Source organism: Panthera leo, chromosome D4 (assembly GCF_018350215.1).
Source record: "Panthera leo isolate Ple1 chromosome D4, P.leo_Ple1_pat1.1, whole genome shotgun sequence".
Classification (NCBI taxonomy): domain Eukaryota; kingdom Metazoa; phylum Chordata; class Mammalia; order Carnivora; family Felidae; genus Panthera; species Panthera leo.
In genome coordinates this window covers 64232889-64256052 of record NC_056691.1, presented here as the reverse complement: position 1 = coordinate 64256052, position 23164 = coordinate 64232889, and the positions used below count along the sequence as shown (strand labels likewise).

The 23164-nt window shown below is 33.9% G+C and overlaps 1 pseudogene; it reads right to left on the bottom strand.

The window, feature by feature from the left end:
• LOC122204570 overlaps window positions 1-12969 on the bottom strand; it is a 46793-nt pseudogene extending 33824 nt beyond the window's left edge.
• Between the last annotated feature and the right edge of the window lie 10195 nt (window positions 12970-23164).

The following is a 23164-nucleotide window of genomic DNA, read 5'->3' as shown; positions in this document are numbered from 1 at the left end:
TCTCTCTAGTTAGGAGACTGTTTCTTGGTTTTCTTCTTTCTCCCCTCTATGTTCATTTGTTTTGTTTCTTAAAGTCCACATATGAGTGAAATCATATGGTATTTATCTTTCTCGGACTGACTTATTTCACTTAGCATAATGCTCTCTAGCTCCATCTAAGTCATTGCAAATGGCAAGATTTCCTTCTTTTTATGGTTGAGTAATATTCCATTATATATATGTATGTGTGTATATACACATACATGCACACACACTACTTCTTCGTTATCCATTCATCAATCAATGGACATTTGGGCTCTTTCCATAATTTGGCTGTTTTTTGATAATGCTGCTATAAACATCAAGTTGCATATATCCCTTTGAATTAGTATTTTTGTATTCTTTGGATAAATATCTAGTAGTGCAATTGCTGGATCATAGGGTAGTTCTATTTTTAACTTTTTGAGGAACTTCCATACTGCTTTCGACAGTGTCTGTACCAGGTTGCATTTCCACCAACAGTGTAAGAATGTTCTTCTTTGTCCACAACCTCACCAATACCTGTAATTTCCTGTAAAAACGTGGTCTTATCAAAGATGCTATAGAAAAGTTGATAATATTCAGCCAAGGTCACTCATTAAAAATCCAAACAAATTTTGACATTTGAATGCTTCACAATAATTTCTCCACAGTGACAGCTGCTTCGAATACTCCTGCAGGCACTCAGCTTTGCATTTTGTTGTGCTAGATATATGCTCACTTTTCACTGAGGCATGAGTAGAATCAAGATCTATTCTTCACTGTGATTGTTAGTATAGACTTAGATTGATGGGAATGACACTAGATTAGTAAGATTTACTTAATCTCTGATGTAAACTGACTAGTGTAAAAACATTTATCAGGTTCACCTCTAGAATTTGATAGATTTGGTAATAATGATAATGGAATTTTCGTGGATATATTCTATGAATATATTATTATATATTCCATAGATATATTTTTTCCATAGTTTTATAAAATTGGTGGGGCAAGATTAGCCCTTAGACTTGGAGTTTGAGATGAAACAGTGGAGCAATTGGCCTTTTTTTTTTTTTAGAGAGAGAGACAAAGAATACATGAGCAGGGGAAAGGGGAAAAAGGGGAGAGCTAGAGAGAGAGAGCAAGAGATGAAGAGAGAGATGATCATCATGGAGCCCAGTGCAGGGCCTAATCCCATTACCCCAGGATCATGACCTGAGCCAAAATCAAGAGTCAGATGCTCAACTGACTAAGCCACCCAGGCACCACAGCAATTGGCTCTTTGGTGGCAAAATTATCTCAGAATTTTTATCTGCATCTTAATTTTATTGTGCGCACCAAAATTATTCTTTGGCATGGATTAAAGAATAATTGATATTCAGGGATATCAAGAAAAAATGCTGATTTAGATATTCCCCCATTTGAGTGAGGTACCAAGTGTTGCAGCCAAGACAAAGGCAGATTTTTGCTGAATTCTGATGTCAAAACCAACGTTTGGGCATTCCTATACTGAAAACTCAGGCTTATGTTCATGTTTCATTTTATTGTGTCTGTGTAAATGTGGTGGAAAACACATCCTCAGTCATGTGATAAACACTTGTACTGATTTTCAACTTAAAGCTCATCTCTATTGAAAGGTAAGCTTTGCTTCTCATGAAGACTTCTTTCATCTTCAGAGAGTTAATCACCCACAACTAATTATTTAATACTAACATTGTTCTTAGGTCTGTTTTTACATATAGTACTCTGCGTGGTAATACTTCATGTATATATTTATCTTTCTTTTCAGACTGTGAGTTCATTAAGATAAAAACAAATGGACTGCATGAGTTCAATACATTATGAGGAAAACCACACGTTAATAAGATTTGAATCAAAGTGGGCTGGTCAATTCATGTTATACAGAGACATTTCAAATAATGGACAGACTCCTGTAGCAGAAATAAAACAAAATATGCCACGAGATCATGAGATTTGTAAATAAAATATGAAAATTATCTAACATGACAGAACAATGGAAAAGGACAGAAAATTCTATTTTGTAACTTTAAGGAAACAAAATACTTAATCATTTGTCATAGGTGAAATGAATTCTTAACTCAATCTACCTTGCAATTTTCTGACAGAAAGGAGTGCTGGCCATCATATCATCTAGGAATTCCCCCATGTGCTTTAGTCTGTCAGCTGAAAAAGATTCAATTGATTATGACAGATGGGCATGAAGTCTGTCACAGTTCTGGTGGATCAAGGAGGGAGAAGCTTGATAAATGCTGAGAGACAGATTATGTCTTGATTATTTTCGCAGAGTCAATCATCTGTGTACTGTGTACTTATTATAATCTAAGAAAATTATTGCCCACTAATTGGCATACATTGTACTTCATTTTTTGACTTAAAATGTCAATGATAATTTTATGCCTGAAATGATTACATGTAGCAACAGAGAAACACACCTAACAAAATCATCAACTTTATAGTCTTCACTTTTAAGACCTATTGATATTCCAAGATTTATCTCTACCATATGAAATAAATAATTAGGTATATCTTAAATATGGAAATATGAAAAATATATGACTAGGTTATGACCATGTCCAGTCAACATTCTCTTAATATTTTATGCTAACCTAATAGCACAATTATTAATTATTTCCATAAAACTCTCATTTAAAAAAAAAAAAAAACACTTGGAAATCTTATATAATCTTTCTGATTTGTAAGTTAACTTTTTGAGCTCCAATGCTTAAATTATACATGAATAAGTCAGATAAGAGAAAATGCAATTTTTTATTTATATTTTTTTCCAATGTATACAATATATCAGGCTGGTATTCTTCAGGCAAGCAAAACAGGAAGGAGCTTTACATGAGAGGGAGCCTTATTTTTATACACTTCAGTTTTAATTATTATTACAACTTGAGAAATGTATTCCTTTCTATAGAATCCCTGTTTTTCAAATGATGTTCTTTTTAGGTTCCTCATCATATCCAATAGTTAAAAGGGGGAATCCTTTTTAAATGTTTTCTTAACTTTGCATGCTATGCCTATCCAGAGTCAATTGCTCTCACATCCCTCCCTTGCCCGTCCCTGTTCTGTTTGGCACAGTGGAGGCCCTGATATTAGGTTTCTTTGGCTGCAGTTTCAGCCGGCTTTCAGCTTGTTTTGAGTTAATGAGAGGCACTAGTGGGAGATAACAGAGTGATGTTCTTCCGAAAATTAAAAATAGAACTACCATATGATCCAGATATTCTACTCTGGATTTTGGATGAATATCCAAAGGAAACAAAACACTAATTCAAAAAGGTATCTACAACCCCATTTATTGCAGCATTATTTACAATAGCCAAGACATGGAGACAATTTAAGTGTTCACTGATGGATAAGTGGATAAAGAAAATATAGATTAAAAAAATAAAAATGCAAACACACACACTCACACACACATATATGTCCATCTCCCTCATCAACTTTTCCAGCATTGGTTCCAGCTCCCAAGTGACAGGCCATGGTTACAACTTTTGAAGGTTGATCCCAATCTTCCCTTTTTTCTTAGCAGCTTAGGGGTTGTAGTATTCTGCTACTGCTAATCTCTGGGTATCCTTAGTTTCTTCTCTTGTCTTTTTAGCTTTTCCGTCACCTACGTAGCTAGTTCTCTATTAAGCTACCCAAATGGATTCTGAATGACATATACTCCAACTTAAAAAAATTAGTAGCTTCCTTTTGTGTCATGTTGAATATACTTTAAGGGTATACAGTGGCTATGACCCAGTACTGGAATCAATTATGAATGCATGTCATGGATGAGGACATGATATGTTAACTATCCACATGCCATATAACTGCTTTACTAGCCACTTCTGAATTATACCTTGCTAAGTTTGCCATCACAATATTTCTTATCATTTATAATCTTAGAATTAGTCTTTTTCCCCAAGGACCGCATATGTTTTGAAAATAATCTTTATTATAAAACTGTTTAAAACTTAAGGCCTTCATTGCCTTAAGACCACCTATTCTTAAGCTCATAAAATCTGGTTTCCATTTTTTGGCAAGTGTTGGAAATGAGATGAGAACCTAAGTGTCCTGTTGCTACGATAACACAAAACAACAAACTTAGTACATTAAAACAGCTCAAATTTATTATCTTATAGCTCTGGAGATCATAAATTTCACTGGACTAAAAATCAAGGTGTCTGAGAAGCTTTATTCTTCCTGGAGGCTCTGAAGAACCATGTATAAATCATATTTTTGAGCTCCTGGAAGTTGCCCCCCTCCTTGTTACTTGTGAGTCACTTCCATTTTCCAAGTCAGCCATTGCATCACTCTCACCTCTGCTCTGTCCTCACTTACCCTTCTCTGATTCTGATCCTCTTGTCTACTTACAGGGGACCTTTTGATTGCATTTAACCAACCTCGACAAATAGAATAATCTCTCAATTTCAAGATCTTTAACTTAATCACAACTGCAAACACTCTTTTACCAGATATAGTGACAAATTCACAGGTTTGAGGGATTAGTATTACATGGACTTTTTTGAGGGGCCATTATTCTATCCATCACAAATCCACATCTATTTAAATGTGTGTCACATGTGTTCAGCGTCTATGGAATACAGCCTTCCTATTATAATGTGTTACAGGACTCTGTTAACTCCTATTTGATTGAATGAGGGACATTCCATTTAAGGTGTTTGTTTTGTTTTTTTTAGTGTTATGAAAATTCAATTTTATTTTGAAGTAGATCAGCACATATTTATACATCATGGATGTACTTTAAGGTAAAAAAAAATGCATTGTTAATTTATTTTGAATTGAAATGCCAGGAAATAGTCTTTGATAAAATTGTAACCACTGAAAGGTCAAAAAAGAAAAAATGTTAAGAGCTTTGTAGTTTGGATTAACATTAGAATCTCTGTTTTTCCCATTAATAATACAGAAAAAACATGTCTTTTAACTTCTTATCTAAAATACAACAGATTTTTACTGAAACTATTTTATAATTCATTTTCTTCTAAACTTACAAGGTCAGTTATAAGGGAAGGGATATTATAGTGATCATTAGAACCTTCTTTCTCTGGGAAAAGAACACTTTAGAAAAGCAATCTTATCATTCAAAGTTTTTATTTTAGAAAGAAAATCTAAGGTACATTACTTCAAACCAAATTGTAGATGTAGTGTCAGGTCACATTCATTCCCACTGGTGCAGGTACCTAGTCAAATCTACCAAAAACTGAGTACAAGAAGATAAATCTAGACATTAAATTCGACAATGTGAGCCTTTTATATCTTATTTACACTCTGTCTGATGCCTAATACAAAGAATATTAATAGAGTCAATGTATTTCTAGATGTTTTAATAAGCATCAATGGCTAAAAACGTCAAATGGAGATTTTTCTGTTGTTGTAGTACAATCTGGGCTTTAATTGTTCATTTAAATGCTCCTTGCAGGTTATTTGATAATACAGTTATGTGTTTCCTTTACCTGATATATTTGAATTAAGCCCAGGTTGCTAATAAGCCTAGCTCTTTTTAAAAGGCAGAATACAATGTTTATTTGTTATTCACCTTACATTATACCTTAACAATAATTTTTAACTTACTGAAGTTATCAGCATGCTCACTGCATATGTTGTTGCCATGAAAGCTGCTTTCTGAAGCACATGAGGTCTTTGTACTGTATCACCAATATTGAAAATGTGTGTATTGACAGTAGGCTGGGGAAGTAAAAGGGCCACACTTACAGTGTTAGAAGCTATCAACATGTACTTTTATAGTGGGTAAACGTTTTTGAGAACGATCTTCTTTTCTAGAATACTTCAAAAATAAGAGTGGTAAGTGTTTTAAATAATTAAAGGCTACTTCAAAATGGGCGAGTGGATACTTGGGAATATTGAGAAAGAAGATTTATTTGGTTCATGCTAACAATTACACGGAAAAAAAGATATCAGTAACAAAGATTTCTCATGAGAACATGAAGCCTGGGGCTGCTCGATATTCACACTAATTTGGGCAAATAAATTATGGCTGATAAAATTTATTCCCTGAGAATATATTTGCAACCACCTCTGGCAACCACTAGTTTGTTCTCTGTATTTAAGAGTCTGTTTTCTTGTCCGTCTCTTTTTTTTCTTTTTTCATTTATTTTGTTTCTTAAATTCCACATATGAGTAAAATCATGTGATACTTGTCTTTCTCTGACTGACTTATTTCACTTAGCTTATGCCTTTTAGACCCATCATGTTGTTAAAAATGGCAAGATTTCATTGTTTTTATGGCTGAGTAATATTCCATGGTATGTATTTATGTATGTATATGTATATATGTATGTATATGTATATATATGTGTATTATGTATGTATGTGTACTCACTAGTGTGAATGGTATATATACACATACATACATAAATACATACTATGTGTATATATACACATATATAGATCACATCTTCTTTATCCATTCATCTATTGATAAACATGGGCTGCTTCCATAATTTGACTGTTGTAAGTAATGCTGCAGTAAACATAGCGGTGCATATATCTTTTCAAATTAGTGTTTTCATTTTTTTTTGGTTAAATACCCAGGAATGAAATTACTGCATCATATGGTAATTCTATTTTTTTTTTTTTGAGCAACCTCCATACTGTTTTCCACAGGGACAGTACCAATTTACATTCCCACCAACAATGCACAAGGGTTCCTTTTTCTCTACATCTTCACTAACATTTAGTATCTTGTTGTGGTTTTGATTTTAGCCATTTTTACAGGTGTAATGTGATACCCTATTGTGGTTTTAATTTGCATTTCACTTAAGATGAGTGATGTTGAGAATCTTTTCATGTGTCTGATGGCCATTTGTATCTTTCCTTTATACAAATGTCTGTTTGGGCCTTCTGCCCATATTTATTGAATTATGATGATGATGATGATGATGATGATATTAGTGTTGAGTTGTGTAGGGATCTTTATATATTTTAGATACTAAACTGTTACCAGAGTTATATCATTGGATATATCATTTGGAAATATCTTCTCCATTACAGTAGATTGTATTTTCCTTTGTTGATTATTTTCTTCACTATGCAAAGCTTTTTATTTTGGTGTAGTCCCAATAGGTTATTTTTGCTTTTGTTTCCCTTGCCATAGGAGACATATATAGAAAAAAGTTTTTGTGGCCTATGTCAAAGAAATTATTGTATATGTTTTCTTCCAAGAATTTTATGGTTTCAGGTCTCACATTTAGGTTTTGAATCCATTTTGAGTTTATTTTTGTGTATGGCATAAGAAAATGGTCCAGTTTTATTCTTTTTTTACTTTTACATGTAGCTGTCCAATTTTCCCAGTACTATTTATTAAATAGACTTTTTCCTATTGTATATTCTTGCTTCCTTTGTTGAAATTAATTGACCATTTGACCATAAAAACATGGGTTTATTTCTGGATTTTCTATTCTGTTCCATTGATCTATGTGTCTATTTTTGTTCCAGTAACATTCTATTTGGTTATTACAGCTTTGTAGTAGTATATCTAGAAGGTTGGGACTCTGATACCTCCACTTTTGTTCTTTGCGTTCAAGATTGTTTTGGCTATTCAGAGTCTTTTATGGTTCCATACAAATTTTGGGATTATTTGTTCTAGTTCTGTGAAAAATGTTTTTGGTATTTTGATAGGAATTGCATTAAGCCTGTAGATTGCTTTGGGTAGTATGAAATTTTAACAATATTTGTTCTTCACGTCCATGAGCATGGAATATCTTTACATTTATATGTGTCAATTCATCAATGTTTTATATTTATTTGTATTTATATTTATATTTATATATATTTAATGTTTCAATTCATCAATGTTTTATAGTTTGTGGAGTGCAGATCTTTCACCTCCTTGGTTGAGTTTATTCCTAAATGTTTTATTATTTTTTATGTAATTGTAAATAGGGTTGCCTTCTTAATTTCTGTTTCTGCTACTTCATTTTTAGTGGATAGAAATGCAACAGATTTCTGTATATTAATTTTGTATTCTGGTGCTTTACTGAATTAATCATTAGTTTTAGTAGTATCAGTTTTGGTGGAATTCCTTAGTGGTGTTGTTGTTGTTGTTGTTGTTGTTGTTGTTGTTACTGCTCCTGTTTTGTATTATTTGCTTGATGTAGTTGAGAGATGGGGAAATTTCAAGGCAACAGGGTGCTTAAAATTGTTACTAAAGTGAAAAGAGCATTAACAGAGAAAGAGAATTAAATAAATGAAAGTAATAGAGCACAGGTGGCCGTCTGATCATTTGTAAAAACCTTGGAGAAGACATTTTTTCTTTTTAAAGAACTTGAAATGGGTGTTCAAGCTAATCTAGATGATAAGGACAGGGTGATTTTAATTAAGAGCTAAGTTACAAGTTTTGTGCCTTTTACATTTTTTTCTGCCAGTACTAAATTTATATTCAAGGGTAGGTATTTCATTTTTTATTACGAGTGATTTTACAATAACTGGTGTTAGGTATTTTTAATCAGATTATTTGTGGTTATTCTTCCTTTCACTAATCCATTGTTTTCCCTCTGTTATGTTCAGGGTATATAGTGATGAACCAAAAACATATGTGCCCTTATGTCATGGAGCTTATAGTCTAATGGGCAATACAAAAAATAATCAAGTAAATAACTATTGTGTACATCTATAAAGGAACATTAAATGTGACTTTATAGAGGGATATGGGAGAGGAATTACTTAAGAAAGGTTGCAAGTTCACATTTAAAAATGTCCTTCACATATTTGAAGGTGCAGATATGACTCCTGGGTATATGTGTTGTCATACAAAGAAACATTTCTGAAAGAATAAAGGGCATAATTTATTTTACTTCATTACCAAAATACTCCTTGGCTGGATCTATTTTTAATTTTGTTTTATAAGACACCTCTTACTTAATAATAACATGATTATGCAGTCAACACAGGTACGAATATTCTCATTTAATACTATAGACAAATGAGGCACAGAGCTTAATTATAGTTTGTTCAGGTCAAATTCCAGCCATATTTAAAACCTTGGCCTTTACCCTATGCAGTACAGGACCTTTCAGATCATGTGGTGATCTCTTTTTACTGGGTAGTTTTTGATTATCACTTGACAGTCTATCGGTATCAGATACCTGAAAATTTAATTTACTTGACATAAAATACAGAAATATATTGTAAAATAAAGATTGTTATATTTTTAAAAAACCCACCTGGATTGCTATTGTTAACTGCATCTTTAAAGCCAGCATAATACATTTTCAAAGTAAAAACAAATCTCTTCTTTGAGATTTTTCTCTCAATCTGACAGGGAAAGAATTTTCTTCTACCAGATCACTTTGATCATTTCAAGGGAGAGAAGCAGAAAAGAGAAGAGTAGGAAAATTGAAGAAAGAGAATGAGAAAGAATAAAGAAAGATGCAGAACTACTAGAATAGAAATGTAGAATAAAAGATAATGAACAGTACTCCTTCAAAGATGAAGGAACAGGGAAAATGGTTTTATTTTTATCTTTTTTATTTTTATTTTTTAAGTTTTTATTTTAATTCCAATTAGTTAACATACAATGATGTATTAATTTCAGGTGTATAGTATAGTAATATAACACTTCCATGCAATGCCCTGTGCTCATCACAGCAAGGGCACTCCCTAATCCCCATCACCTATTTTACCCATTCCCCAAACCACCTCCCCTCTGTTAACCATCAGTTTGTTCTCTAGAGTTAAGAGTAGGCTTCTTGGTTTGCCTCTCTCCCTCTCTCTTTAGGGAAAATGTCTTCCTTATTTAAAGGACAGTTAGGGGCACCTGGGTGGCTCAGTCGGCTAAGTGTCCAACTCTTGATTTTGGCTTGGATCATGATCTCACGGCTCATGGGAATTCTGGAATTCTTAGAATTCTATCTCTGCCCTTCCCCCTGCTCTCTCTCTTTCTCACTCTCTCTCAAAAAAATAAACATTTAAAATAGATAGCATATTACTTATAAATAAGGCAAAAATGAGTGAGAACGTAAGAGTCATCTTATTTTTTTTTTGAGAGAGAGAGCTCATACACACACACACACACACACACACACACACACACACACGTGCACAAGCAGGGGAGGGATAGAGAGAGGGAGAGAGAGAGAATCTTAAGCAGGTTCATGCCCAGCCCAGAGCCCAATGCAGGACTCCATCTCACAATTGTGAGATCATGACCTGAGCCACAGTCGAGAGTAAGACACTTAACCAACTGAGTCAGCCAGGTGCCCCAAGAGTCATCTTTCTTTAACTATAAACTACTCAATACTCAACTGTAGTAATATGTGGCAAAGTAGGGTAGTGTCAAAATATTTAATCTCTATCTTGACCTCTTTTTTCCTTATACTGCATGTCACATTCACAGATTTATTTCATCAGATTGATTTCATCAGATTGATTATCACATATTCTATCCTTCCCTATCCTCTCAATGGCCAGTGTTTATCAGTAAATATTCAGTAATAGACATAATCACTAAACTGTATTCAGCAATTAAAATAGGTACATATTCTGTGATTCCCTCATTTCAAAGTATTCATTTTATAATTTAGAGATTTCTGAAGATAAGATTTAAAAGATAATGCTTTTTATTAGGGGAGCATAGCAAAATAAAACATGTCTAATGGAAGTAAAGATTATATTTTCTAAGTGTGTATTTTCATTTTCCTATTTTATTTTACATATTTTATATGAATAAGTATGTATGTGTGTGTATATATATATATATATATATATATATATATATGAATTATGTTTATTTAGACTCCAGAGTACAAGAGCTCACACATTTTATAATAAAACCTACCATATTTTTTTCTTCTTATAATTGGTCCCAAGACTATATTTAGTATCAAGTGTGAAAGGATTAATATGGTAATTTATATTTTATTTCTTTTGCCACACAAGAGAAAACTAAATTGATTTTAATGTATTACTTATTATTTTGGTTAAATATCTGCAAGACTACATATTCACATGAATCTTAAATTAGGAGTATATTTAAAAGCATGAATTTTTGCTTTGAAATAAGTAAAATCATAAGAATTCTTCATATAGGAATTCAGGTGAAAAAAATTTTTAAAAGATTACATTTGTAGGGTGTTCAGAGAATGTATCTTTCAGAGAAAGCTTTCACTGGTACTATAATAGCTGGGTCAAGACATTTTGTATGGCAAAGAGTAGTTCTTGTTGCATCTGGGAGACTGACAACAGACTCTAGCTGATGTCAGATGAAAACAGAGCACATACAAGAAAAATTGAACAGTGTTACATCTTTGGGCTACTGATGCAGTTGGAAAAGAGATATTCCCTAGGAATAAAATGTTCAAACGAGATCTAAGTGGGAGAGACTCTGTGATGATAAATGAAATTGTATGGTTTCTTCATGGCCCATAAAATTGGATTTTATTTCATTCTAATTGGTTTTTGATTTAAAACTCCTAACACAAAGAAAAATCTTAAAAGGAGAAGAATCTTAAAAGAACAGTTTGAGTATCTTTATTATATGAGGTTTGACCTTAGTAGTTCCCTATTGAACTATGTAACCATTTTATCATTATTGGAGAACAGTATGTTGAATCTATAAGATGAACACATCATAGGAAGACATACAAATTACTTGCTCACCTGAGTCAGCTTCAGAATGTTTACATAACCTCATCTATGGCTGATATAACTGCCAGAGAGCAAGTGTTTATTAACTGTCCCATGTCTCCTGTATTTTCAGTTTCTTATAGTTAACTACAAATGAGACACAATTAATAATGTTTGAAAATGTGTAATCTTCCAGTTAAAAGATAAAAAGAAATACTATATACACTTTACTAGGTTCTGTAGATACTAGAAAATGGCAAGACTCTCAAAAGATTTATGATTGTGTATGACAAATGACATGATTTATCAGCTGAGGGAATTAAAGGTATGACATTTCCTCAGATGTTTTGTTCAATGCCAGGTATATAAAAAGGGAATTAATTCAGATAAAAAAATGAAGAAGAAAAGAAGAATTTAAAGGACTCTAAATTATTTCACAAGACACATGATGGAAGGCAGCATGGCATTTTAAAATAGCAAAGAGTGGGCTCACAGGGGAGTTAGGTATATCACTTCAGTATTTGAAAGCCTGTCATGAGCAAAGGGATTAATGTCTCTTTTAGATAAGTATTTCAAATATAGATTTGTGTGTAAGTGAAGGTAAGGTTTTGTGCCAGAAGGATCTAAGTATGTCTGCTACCTGAGATAATGAGTGCCCAGTCCCTATAGGTTTTAAAGCATTGGTTCAATGTACATTAAAGATGAATGCTTTGAAAGAAATTTAGCAGTCGTGTAGGGAGTATTTATCTGGTGTTATTGGAATTAATTTGGCTTTTTTAATGAATTTGAGCAACTAAATGGTTCAAAAATATAATCCTGGCATGGCTGTGTGTGGGTATGTATTTAGAAGTCAGTTACTGCATTTACTGTATTGGTTAGATCAATGGCAGTGTGTTCACAATGGCGATGTGAAGATCCAAACTTAACATGTATGTTGTCATTTCTAAAGGAAATAGGCTGAACAGAGTTTGAATCATGTTAAAAATCCAGGTATTTCTGACAAAAATCTTTCATATCCTTAATACTCAACTCTGAGTTAAAATCAAGAATGTTAAATATAATTTATTAGAAAAAAATAGTGGCTTTTTAAAGTCAGCCATCCCTAGGTTGAAGCTGCTTGCCTGTACCACTTAGATGGATTGTAAACAGGATTTAAGTGTGAAGATAAAGTTAAATGATTTTTCTAAAGGTCCTATTCAATATCCGACACATATTACAGGCTCATAAATGTTAGTTTCATTTTTTAAAATGAACATGTTTTCAGGTTCAGGAGAGAAAAGTAACAATTTTTATTAATAATCCCCAACAAGTAAGAATACAGTTTGAATATGACTCATAAAATAATGAACTTACTTTCATCGTTACTTACTCCACTAAATTAACGGCAATAAATAGGCACCCCCACTCCCATCCTGCCCCAAATCCATTCCCACATTTGGAGGCCAGTTTAAGCTTATGGAAGCAGAAGTCTTGTATAACTATCTTATCTCTACCCACTGAGTTATAACTAATGAATATGACTACATGGTTTCCGGCTAAGTCCCAGGTACATCCAACTGGAGACCATGTAAACCCTAACTTCAGGGTTATTCAATACTGAACTCTACCTGAAATAATGGTCTCTGTAGTTACTGTTGAAACCACCACTTCTTAAGCTGACGGCAAATTTGCCATCCTCCTGTCAAAACTCCCTTTAATTTCTAGAAGTCAGAAAAAATGGACAGAAACAAAGGAAGTCTTCAATACAGAGTGCTGAACTCTTGTAACTGGTTCTGAGGGAAGGAAGCATAGAGATGTCCAAATAACATTGGTCGTTAGGACAACATTAACAATAGTCTCTCTTGCCATGAGTAAACATTTTCCTTCTATACATATGGTTTATATACATTATCTCCACTGCAAAATTATAAATAAAATTGCATTTATCTTAATACTAAGCATGATATTTTGATTTGTGCCATAAAATAGCTTTTATTTTCACAGGTATGGATTCACAAATTCTAAATGTTTCTTTTTATTAGTTTCTGTTGTTAGAACAAAGAAACTTCAATTGACTTTTCATCTATTTCTGACATAGCAAGTTTGAATTAATAGATTCACCCAAGTATGGACAGTCTCATAGATTTTAATTTAATAAATGGATTTTTTATTATAAATTTTCTATAGTACAGGCACAGATAGACATATGATTGCCTAATTTATTTTTTTTGTTTTTTTGTTTTTTTTTTTGTTTTTTTGTTATTTATTTATTTATTTATTTATTTATTTATTTATTTATTTTAATATATGAAATTTATTGTCAAATTGGTTTCCATACAACACCCAGTGCTCATCCCAAAAGGTGCCCTCCTCAATACCCATCACCCACCCTCCCCTCCCTCCCACCCCCCCCATCAACCCTCAGTTTGTTCTCAGTTTTTAACAGTCTCTTATGCTTTGGCTCTCTCCCACTCTAACCTCTTTTTTTTTTTTTTCTTCCCCTCCCCCATGGGTTTCTGTTACGTTTCTCAGGATCCACATAAGAGTGAAACCATATGGTATCTGTCTTTCTCTGTATGGCTTATTTCACTTAGCATCACACTCTCCAGTTCCATCCACGTTGCTACAAAAGGCCATATTTCATTCTTTCTCATTGCCATGTAGTATTCCATTGTGTATATAAACCACAATTTCTTTATCCATTCATCAGTTGATGGACATTTAGGCTCTTCCCATAATTTGGCTATTGTTGAGAGTGCTGCTATAAACATTGGGGTACAAGTGCCCCTATAATGATTGCCTAATTTAAATAACTATGGATTTTCTTAACCTACTGGAATTATTAAGCATCTGTATTTGTCAGCAAATATAAATAAGTCTTAGTTAAGATAAACAATAAAAATAATCTCTTTAAAATCATACACCCTTCCTTTCCTGAAAAATATAACTTACTATCATAAAAATGCACTTTATGATTTGATTTTTTAAAATTATTTGGAAGTAGTGTAGTACACAGTAACCCATAATATGACTACTCGATGATTCATCACTCTCTACATACTCTCTACATACTAGATTGTGTTATATAATTTTATGCCTTCAAATATAATTATGAGTTTTCCTCTCCTATTCCTTCTCTCCTCTTTATCTTCCTCTACCTTTACCTTTCCTTCATTAATTATTCAACCCTAAAGCCATTAGTTGGGAGAAGAGCAAAGTAGACTTCATTTGAAAGGATACCCTGGCTTAGGGTGTAAGAGCTCAAACAGAGTGACAAAGACATCCATATTGAGAGGCTATTTATTAGCATAAGGAGTCAAAGATAAGTGAGGGCAGAGGGCATCCACATGGAGAATAAGCCTGGCCTGCCCTTTTGAAATGCTAGTGAAAAGGGTGACCACACAGATTACAGCCTGCCATGAGGAATCAAAGTCCAAGTGAAGTCAGAAAAGCAATCCCTCAAAGAAAGGTTTTTGAAACCTAGTAGACTAACAATGTTGTCCAAGTGTGTGGATATCCTGGTGCAGGTTGGCAGTGCCATGTGAGGGAAATAAGGTGATTCATGCCTCGAGAAGTCCCAGAATGGGTTGGCAGAGCCAAAGTAAAGTGAAGGATGCATACATGCAGGGGGATAACCTATTGTGGAGAGGCAGATCCAAATGGAACAAGTATTATCATTTGCCAAGTGTGAGTTATCAGAGCCCAAGAGAATTACAGAGGGCATTCTTACTGGTAGAAGAACTGGCATGATGTGTTAGATTATGCATTAGCTGAGGAAGACCTCCATGCAAATGCATAGAGTAGAATAGGATGTGAAAGTTCCAGCTAGAGAGATACAGAAGAACAGAGGATACTCACAATTCATGGAAGTATTCTGAAATGGGATGACAGATGAGAGTCAAAGTCAGGGAGATGAGCATCCTTCTGAAAATGTGGCCTGACAAGCCATATGACAGCCCCAGCATGGTGAAGATCTTTGCATAGAGAGGTGCTGAGGCACCGGAGTCTAACTGGTGTGAAGTGCTTCCACAAGGAGAGAGAGCCCAGTATGGCCATTCAGAGCTTGAGAAGAATCAGGAAACTGTCTATGTGGGAAAAAAGCACAATTAAAGGGTGACAGAACCTAAAAATGAGAGCAGCCTAGCAGTTATTGAGTCTGAATGAGTAAGGAAGATATCCCAAAGTGGAGGCAGTCCTGTGTAAGGTGTCGGAGTACAAATGGGACAAAGAGGAGCAAAGAGTAGGGAGGTCCAATGTGATGTGTCAGTCCCATCAGGTAAAGGAAGGTGACCATGCAATGGGTTGGTCTGGAATGGAATACTGAAGCCCTAAGGGGGCATTGAGGATGTTTACATGGGACAGGGAACATATGGATGGGTATTAGAGCCTCAGTGGGTCACCATGGTACTGGCAAAGGAAAAGAAGTTGTTAGATTTAAGAGGATGGACCAAAGAAATGAACATATTAAACATAATAGAAGCTGGTTTTCTCACTGTTTGGGAAGAGAATTATCAAAAGGAAGAAAATTATTAGATTGGCACTGGTGTTGTCAGTATGAATGCATGGTTTTAAATATATAAAAACAAACAGGAAAAATAAAAAGGATATCTGCTTCAGTCCATGAAGGAATAATTTCTAAAGGATGTGCCTTATATCATAAAAAACTAGTAAACTGGAGAAAAAGTGGTGAAAAAAAACTGTTCATAAACATCAGACAAGAGTAAGTGCAGAAATTTGGCTTTTGACCATAACACCCTTTGTTTTAGGAATATATTAGTTAATATTTTTAAATTTAAAAATATTTTTTTTTGGCGGGGGGGGGGGGGGGTGGTGGGACAGGGTAGCAGGGGAAGGGCAGAGAGAGAGAGAAAGAATCCCAAGTAGGCTGCGCACTGTGGGCACCAAACAGGGCTCAATCCCACGAGCCATAAGATCATGACCTGAGCCAAAAATCAAGAGTCAGGCGCTTAACTGACTGAACCACCCAGCCAGCCTATTTTGTTTAATGATTAAAGAAAACACTTCTGTACTTTATTTTATAAACTTAATTGCATAATTAACTACATACATTAGATTCTTACAATCTATTGAACAAACATATTTATGAAAACGTCACTTACACTACAATCATTTGTTTCTCATGTTGCGAATGTTTGCTTAATCACAAATTATTTAATATATTGAGAATATTTTTTTTAAATGTGTAAATTTAGAGTGGTTGATAAACTGATTTATGCAGATTTTCTATATGAGATAAACTAATAGACTTTATAGTTCATAACTATATAACTCTTTTGTGTCCATATTTGAGTGATTTATTTTTTTAAGTTTTTATTTAAATTCCAGTTAGCATACAATGTAATGCTAGTTTTAGGTGTAAAATAGTGATTCAGCACTTCTATACATTACCCTGTGCTCATCACAACTGCAGTCCTTAATCCCCATCACCAGTTTCACCCATTCCCCCCACCCACCTCCCCTCTGGTAACCATCAGTTTGTTCTCCACAGTTAAAAGTCTGTTTCTTGGTTTGTGCACCCCCCCCCCCCAACACCTCTCTCTCTTTTGACAAGGGAGAGGGCAGAAGGAGAGGGAAAGAGAAAATCTTAATCAGGCTCCATGCCCACACAAAGCCTGTTATGGTGCTCAGTCTCATGACTAAGCTCATGACCTGGGCCAAAATCAAGAGTAAGATGTTTAACCAACTGAGCCACCTAGGTGCCCCAGTGATCTCTCTGTCTCTGTCTCTGTCTCTGTCTCTGTCTCTTTTTTTCCCCCTTTGCTCCTTTGTTTTGTTTCTTAAATTCCACATATGAGTAAAATCATGTGGTATTTCTCTTTCTCTGGCTGACTTGTTTTGTTTAGTATAATACTTGGTAGCTCCATTCACATCCTTGCAAAGGGCAAGATTTCATTCTTCCATTCTTTTATACTTACTACTTCTTTATCCATTCATGAGTCAATGGACACTTGGTTTGTTAACATAATTTGGCTATTGTACTTAATGATGCTATAAACATCAGGGTGAGTGTATCCCTTTGAATTAGCATTTTTGTATTCTTTGAGTAAATACCTAGTAGTGCAATTGCTTGATCATAGAATGGTTCTATTTTAAACATTTTGAGGAACCTCCGTACTGTTTTCCAGAGTGGCTGTACCAGTTTGCATTCCCACCAACAGTGCAAGAGGGTTTCCCTTTCTCCACATCATCACCAACACCTGTTCTTTCTAGTGTTGTTGATTTTGGCCATTCTGACAGTTGTGAGGTGATATCTCATGATAGTTTTGGTTTGAATTTCCCCAATGATGAATGATGTTGAGCGTCTTTTCATGTGGCTGTTGGCCATCTATAGGTCTTCTTTGTGAAAGTGTCTATTCATATCTTCTGCCCATTTTTAATTGGATTATTTGGTTTTTATATGTTGAATTATATAGGTTCTTTACATATTTTGGATACTAAACCTTTTTCGGATATGTCACTTGCAAATATCTTTTCCCATTCCATAGGTTGCCTTTTTGTTTGTTTTGTTGATTATTTTCTTCACTGTGCAAAAGCTTTGTTTTTGATGAAGTCTCCATAGTTTGTTTTTGCTTTTCTTTCCCTTGCCTCAGGAGACATATCTACAAAGAAGTTGCTACATACAGCCAGTGTCAAAGAGGTTACTGTCTAACAGGATTTTTATGGTTTTAGGTCTTATATTTAGGTCTTTAATCCATTTTGAATTTATTTTTGTATATTGTGTAAGCAAATGGTCCAGTTTCATTTTTTTTTGCATGTTGGTGTCCAGTTTTCCCAACATAATTTGTTCAAGAGACTTTTTCCCATTGGATATTCCGTCCTGCTTTGTTGAAGATTGACCATATTGTTGTGGGTTTATTTGGGATTTCTATTCAGTGTTACTGACTTATATGTCTGTTTCTGTGCCAGTACCATATTTGTTTGATTACTATAGCTTTGTAATATAATTGAAGTTTAGAATTGTGATGCCTGCCACATTTCTTTTCTTTTCAACTTTGCTTTGGTTACTCGGGGTCTTATGTGGTTCCATACCAATTTTAGGATTGTTTGTTCTAGCTCTGTGAAAAATAATGTTGGTATTTTGATATATATTTCATTAAATGTATAGATTGCTTTGGGTAGTATAGACATTATAATAACAATGAGCATATTTCTTCATTATAGACATTATAATAACAAAGAACAATAGTTCTAACCCATGAACATGGGGTGTCTTTCAATTTCCTTGTGTCATCTTTCTTTCATCGGTGTTTTATAGTTTTTAGAGAATAAGTCTTTAAGCAACTTGTTAGTTTTTTTCATAGGTATCTTATTGCTTCTGGCATGGTTGTAATGAGATTGACTCCTTGATTTCTTTTTCTCCTATTTCGTTATTGGTTTATAGAAATGCAACAGATTTCTGCACATTGATTTAATATACTGTGACTTTACTGAATTTGTGTATCAGTTCTAGCAAGATTTTGGGTGGAGTCTTCCAGGTTCTACAGGTCTTCCATGTAGAGCATTATATCATCTGCAAAGTATGAAAGATTTACTTATTCCTTACTCGGATGCCTTTTATTTCTTATTGTTTTCTGATAGTTGTGTCTAGGACTTCCATTACAATGTAAAATAATAGTGGTGAGAGTGGACATCCCTGTCTTTTTCCTGACCTAGAAGAAAACCTCTCAGTTTTTCCCCATTGAAGATGATATTAGGTGTGAGTTCTTTGTTTATGGCCTTTATTATGTTGAACTACGGTCCCTCTAACCCTATTTTGTTGAGGGTTTTTTTTTTATCATGAATGGATGTTGTACTTTGTCAAATGTTGTTTCTGCATCTATTTAAATGCTTATATGATTCTTACCCTTTTCTTTGTTAATGTGATAGGTCACATTGATTTGTAAATATGAAACTACCTTGCAGCCCAGGAGTAAATCCCACTTGACTATAGGGAATGATCCTTTTAATGTACTGTTGGATTTGGTTTGCTGGCATTTTATTGAGAATTTTTGCATCCATATTTATCAGGCATACTGACCCGTAGTTCTCTTTTTTAGTGGAGTCTTTATCTGGCTTTAGTATCACGGTAATGCTGGCCTCATCAAATGAATTTGGAAGTTTTCCTTCCTTTTTTAATATTTTCGAATAGTTTGAGAAGAATAGATATTCACTCTCGGTCTGTTCAAGTTTTCTATTTCTTCCTGTTTCACTTTTGGTAGTTTCTATATTTATAGGGATTTATCCACTTATTCTGGGTTGTCCAATATCTTGGCATGTAGTTTTTCATAATATTTTCTTACAATTGTTTGTATTTTTGTGTTGTTGGTTATTTCTCCTCTCTCATTTGTGATTTTATTTACTTGGGTCCTTTCTCATTTCTTTTTGATACATCTTGCTAGAAGTTATCAATTTCATGATTTTTTTCTTCAAAGAACTCACCCCTGGATTCATTGATCTGTTCTATTTATTTTTTAGTTTCTATATCATTTATTTCTGCTCTGATCTTTATTATTTCTGTCCTTCTTCTGGCTTTAGGCTAATTTCTTGTTCTTTTTCTGGCTCCATTAGGTTAGGTTGTTTATTTGAGATTTTTCTTGGCTTCGTAAGGTAGCCTGTATTGCTATATACTTCCCTCTTAGGACCACTGTGCTGCATCTCAAAGGTTTTCAACTGTTGTCTTTTCATTTTCATTTGTTTCCATTTTTTTTCTTTGATTTCCTGTTTGAACTACTCATTGTATAGTAGCATGTTCTTTAACTTCCATGTATATGTGGTCTTTCCAGAAATTTTCTTGTGATTGTCTTCTAGTTTCATAGATATCAGTTAATATTTTTAATCCAGCAGACTGTAGGTAGTAGGTACACAGTTATTTAAAAGAAATTATTTTATTTAATCCTTACAATAGCCCTATGAGAGACATTATATTCCTCTTATATTAACAAGGGAAATGGGGCTGAGGATAAAATGACTTTATAAATCCAGTCTGTATTAGAACATGGGAAGTCTGAAGCTAAGACTGTTCTCTAAACTGGGAAGTACAATGTAGAATTGACACATAAGTAATTAACAAAATTATTATGGCTATTCCAGTAAAGAAGCTGTCAAGTAAAATTACAAAGGCAAAACTGTTCAATGTGGCAAAATTGTCTTTAATTTTTTTTTAAATATTTTGAGATCCTGTGAATTCAGAAAGAAATTACAAATAGAAATGTGCATTTTTGAGAAGGAGCTTTATTTAGTCATTAGTTTATAATGACTGAGAAAAAAATTCACGAGCCAGTTATTATGTGCTAAGGCTTCCACATTTTCCCATGTATTAGAATCAGCTTGTGTTTTGAGTTATATGAAAATACACGCATGGTAGGTGTTTATTTCTCTCACACATAGAAATTTATCAACTATTAAATACTAGTTAAGAGGGAGGCTTTAAGGGTGCTTGGGTGACTCTGTCAGTTGAGATTCAGACTTCGGCTCATGGTGTCAGTCTGGCTCAGGTCATGATCTCAGGGTTCGTGAGCTGGAGCCCCATGTGGGGCTCTCTGCTCTCAGTGCAGAGCCCACTTCAGATCCTGTTTCCGTCTCTCTCTGTCCCTCCCCTGCTTGTGCTTTCTCTCTCTCTCTCTCTCTCTCTTTCTCTCTTTTTCTCTCTCTCAATAAATAAATAAGTAATAAATAAATAAATAAACTTTTTTTAAAAGGAAGAGCTTTAGAAAAAAGTGTCTTTGCATAAATAAATTAAATTTTACAATCCAAAATTCTAAAGTCTGTATGACTCAAGTTACATAACATTTCTGCTAAAATCACAGAAGTCCATTAATAACATATACTAAAAAATACTCGCATGCTAACGGAAGTTAGTAAAATTTGACTTTACTAAAAAAAAAATTTAAAGTAGATCTGACCTATCCATAAATAAGTAGAAATTGATTATATATACTTTTATTATGACATTACTTATATTCATTCTATCTCTTCAGTTAGTAGGAAAGGCCATTTATTTTTAAGCATTAAAAATAAAGGACACAAAAGAGACTCATCTTTACCAATTACCCTGTATAGGAGAGCAGAAAATGAAATGGGAAATATCATTAGCATAGATAAATAGGTGCATGACCCCATTAATTAAGCTGTAGGGGGCATTCTACACATAAAGAATTATATCTCATCTTTTATCTAATCATTATCTTTTTACAAACAGTTTCTCTGTCACTTTGTTCTGTTAAGAAGTCCTCTATCCATGATGTCACAGATGCCATTATCCTCATGGGGTGAAAACTTCAACCTGGCTAATGGGGACACATAGGACATAAATCTGAGCTCAAATCAGTTAAGAGAATAGATATGTGGCTTGCCAGTGTGGCACTTTGGCACAGTTCAAAAAAGAGTATCAAACAACTTTTTCAATAACCACCTCAGTGTTTTAATCTACAAAATGAGAAGGCCCATCTTTCTAGAAAAGCATGTTAGGAATTTTTGTTTTCAATGTCTCTTTTGTTTCTTTTATAAAAAAGTTTTATGGAGGTTCAGTTGGCATACAATAAACTGCATGCAGTCAAGTATACATTTTGATAAATTCTGGCATATATATTCACCCATAAAACCATCACCACAACCAAGATAATAAACCTATCAACATTCTCTAGAAGTTCTGTTGTGAACGTTAGTAATTACTCTTGCTCATCTCTCTTTGACAGAAACCACTGATCAACTTTTTGTTCCTGGAGATCAGTTTGTATTTTCTATAATTTTACATTAATAGAATCGTATAGTGTGTACTCTTTTTGTCTTCTTTCACTAAACATACTTATTATGAGGTTCAATGAACCACGGGAATCTACCCCAAAAACCAAGAGCATACTTTACACACAGTATGGTAGCCAATTTGACAATAAATCATTTAAAAAGAATTATCATGAGGGGCGCCTGGGTGGCTCAGTCAGTTGAGCATCTGGCTTAAGCTCAGGTCATGATCTCACAGTTTGTGGGTTTGAGCCCCTCATCGGGCTCTGTCCTGACAGCTTAGAGCCTGGAACCTGCTTCAAATTCTGTGTCTCCCTCTCTCTCTGCTCCTCCCCCACTCATGCTCTGTCTCTCTCTCTCTCCTTCAAAAATAAATAAAAACATTAAAAATTTTTTTTTGAAAAAAAAGTTATGAGGTTTATTTATGTTGTACCATTTATCAATAGTTCGTTTGTGTCCATTGTATGGATATACCACAGTTTGTTTATTCATTTGCCTGTTGGCAGATATTTAAGTTTTTCCGGGTTGCTTTTTATTTTTATTTTTATTTTTTGCTATATTAAGTCATTTTATGAATTTTTAAATATGATTATTTTCCCTAAATATGATTATTTCCTATGGTCTACATAACAAATTGACATAGGCGTGGTTGTTACTTTACGTTTTAGTAATCTTATGTATTAACTGTGTGGTCATTCATAATTTTAACAGAATATGACCAAACTGAGTCAATGGTGTGGATCAATCAATTTCCTATTTTGAAATATTTCAGAGTAATTGAAATTTTAAAAAGTGAAGAGTAATAAGTTACTGGGTATTTCCTCTTTTATTTTTT